The sequence below is a fragment of the Trichechus manatus genome, unplaced genomic scaffold (assembly GCF_000243295.1).
Source record: "Trichechus manatus latirostris isolate Lorelei unplaced genomic scaffold, TriManLat1.0 scaffold00028, whole genome shotgun sequence".
NCBI classification, from domain to species: Eukaryota; Metazoa; Chordata; class Mammalia; order Sirenia; family Trichechidae; genus Trichechus; species Trichechus manatus.
Window position 1 is genome coordinate 2500992 of NW_004443964.1, and position 3440 is coordinate 2504431.

Genomic DNA, 3440 nt, shown 5'->3' on the forward strand with positions numbered 1-3440 from the left:
CTCTGAGCCACGGTCACAGCTGGACATCATGGGGATGGGTGGAAGACTCCTAAAAAACCACTCATAAGCTAGGATAACCAAGAAAAGAAGAAGACTTAAATTACTAAAACCAGGAATGAAAGCAGGGGCATTACCACCAAACTTACAGAAATAAAAAGTGAATACTACAAAAAATTGTACATCAAGAAATTGGACAACCCAGACGAAATGGAAAAATTTCTAGAAACTCACAAACTACCAAAACTGACTCAGGAAGAAATAGACAATCTAAATACACCTATAATAAAGGGACTGAGTCAGCAATAAAGAAAATTTCCAACAGACTGTTGAAATGTCAAATAATTTTATACAATATATTTACCATAATTGAAAACTCTTTGAAATGACAAATGTATTGATATATATTTTATCATAATATAATTAACAAGTAAAAATAAAAAACTTTCAACAAAGAAAAGCCCAGGACCAGATGGCTTCACTCATGAATTCTATCAAATGTTAAAAAAAAAAAATAATTAGCACCAATCTTTCTCAAACTCTTCCAAAAAAAAAAAAAGAGGGGGGAAACTTCCTAAGTCATTCTATGAGGCCAATATTACCCTGATATCAAAGCCACACAAGACATAAAAAAACTAAAGACCAAATCCCTTATGAATATAGATTTTAAAAATCCTCAACAAAATACTAGCAAATCAAACCCAGAAGCATATTAAAAGGGTTATAAATCATGACCAAGTGGGATTTATCCAAAAATGCAATGGTGGTTCAAGATATGAAAATAAATCAACATAAGACATCGTATAAGTAGGATGAAAGAAAAACAAAAAACCCCGGTCATCTCAACAGATGCATAAAAAGCATTTGACAAAATTCAACACCTTTTCATGATTTAAAAAAAAAAAAAAACCAACTCAACAAACTAGGAATAGAGAGAACACCTTCAACCTGATGAAGGGCAACTATGACAAACCCACAGCTAACATCATAATTAATGGTGAAAGACTGAGAGCTTTCCCCCTAAGGTCAGGAGCAAGACAAGGATGTTCACTCTAACCGCTTCTATTCAACATTGTACTGAAGTTCTAGCCAGGGCAATTAGGCAAGAAAATAAATAATAAAAGGCATCCAGATTGGAAATGAAGAAGTAAACCTACCTCTATTCACAGATGGCATGATCTTATATATAGAAAACCCTAAGGAATCCATACAAAATCTATCAGAGCTAATAAATGAGTTCTGCAAACTTGCAAGAGAAAAAATCAATATACAAAACAAACTGGAATAGGAAATTAAGAAAACAATTCAATTTTCGAGAGCATCAAAAAGAATAAAGTACTTAGGAATAAATATAACTAAGGGAGTGCAAGACTTGCACACTGAAAACTACAAATACTGTTGAAAGAAATTAAAGAAGGTCTAAGTAAACGGAAAGACATCTTGAGTTTATGGATTGGAAGACTTAACGTGGTTAAGATGAGAATACCCCTCAAATTGATCTGCAAATTCAAAGCACTCACTATCGAAATCCCAGTGGCCTTTTTTTGCAAAAATGGACAAGTTGATCCTAAAATTCATACGGAATTGCAAGGGGCTCCACATAGCCGGAACAATCTTGAAAAATAATAAAGCTGGAGGACTCACATGTCCCAATTTCAAAACTTACTACAAGCCTTCAGTAAACAAAACAATGTGGTACTAGAATACAGATAGACATACAGACCAATGGAACAGAATTGAGAGTCTAGAAATAAACCCATACATATGCAGTCAATTGAGTTTTGACAAGGGTGCTAAAACCGTTCAGTGGGGAAAACAGTGCTGGGACAACTGGATATCCAGATGCAAAAGAATGAGCCTGGACCCCTACCTCACGTCATATACAAAAGTCAACTCAAAGTGGACCAATGAGCTAAATCTTAAGAGCTAAAACTAAAAAATCTTATAAAACTATAAAAATCCTAGAAGGAAACTTCATCTCAACCTTCGATTAAGCAACAGTTTCTTAAACATGACAACAAAACACAAACAACAAAACAAAAACTGTATAAACTGGACCATCAAAATTAAAAAAAACAAAAACTCTTCTGCATCAAAGGACACTGTCAAGAGAGTGAAAAGACAGGGAGGCAGGGCCAAGATCGCAGAGTAGTCACACACTTTTGGTGAACCCTTTTATAACAAAGACCCAAAAAAACAAGTGATTCGATTATATATGGCAATCTGGGAGCCCTGAACATCAAAGGCAGAGTTGAGGAACCGGACTGAGTGGCCGGGGGAGGGAGAGATGGTTCAGAAGCAGCGAGGTGTTACCAGACCTGACTCGGTGAGAGCCTGAGTCCTTTAGGCCTGATCAGCTTGGGGGTGAGCGGTGAGGCACGCAAGCAGCCATGCTCGGGAGGCACGTTTTCTGCACTGGGAGAGATACAGCGCCAGAGAGTCTACACGGCCACCGAACCAGTGAGAAGCAGCCCTCACTGGCGAAAGATAAGTACTTGCGTATGGCTTACCATGTGGATCAAAAACACCCCCCTTAGGGAAAAACCTCTCTCCCATTTACCTCCCCGCTCCCTGCTCTGCACTGGGTCCTGGGCCAGCTTCAGCAACTGCCGAGTCCCCTAGGCCAGAAGTAGGATCCATCACACACCCTGAGCCATTCTCCCTGCCTTGGAGAGTGAACAAATTAACAAACGGGAAAAGTAAATTGCCTATGCCCTAAGCCAGGAACCCCGGGTAGGCACAGCTCCCTTGCCTAGGCACAGGCATAAGGGATCCGTGGACTTTGAGTGCCTTTCCCCATGCATAGACTTGTGTGGGCCCATCTCAACAGGGTAGGCCCTCGTTACTGCAGAACAGTATATATACTGGAACTCTAACTTCAGCTGTTTTAGCTGTGAAGGGGCATGTTCTTGACATTTGACACTGCTCTGTCCATTAAGCAGGGTCTTCACCTACCCACATCAGGGGCCTGAGGACTGGTGGCTCCACCCACGCCACCTAGCCACCTGCAATAGGGGCCCATGAATAAGAGGTGCCCCCCTCCCCAGTCCTTATACCCAATAATGTAAGGTGCTCATAGTCCGGCTGCAAAACCCACCCATGTGCTCTAGGGAACAGGGACACGCCTTCCTCCTGGACACTCGGGGGCCAATAAACAAACTAGCTCATACGAGCCACCTATTTGGGGATATCAAAACAAAACAAGAAGCTAGGACACAGTAAGCAAACATAAAATACATAAATATAACTTATTGATAGCTCACAAACAAGTCAGTATCAAATCACATAAAGAGGCAAACCATGATGGCTTCAGCAAGCTCCCAAAATAAAGAACCTAGAAATTTTCCACAGGAGGAAAATTTCTTGGAATTACCAGAGGCAGAATACAAAAGATTAATATACAGAACTCTTCAAGAAATTAGGAAGGAAATTAAGGAAAACAC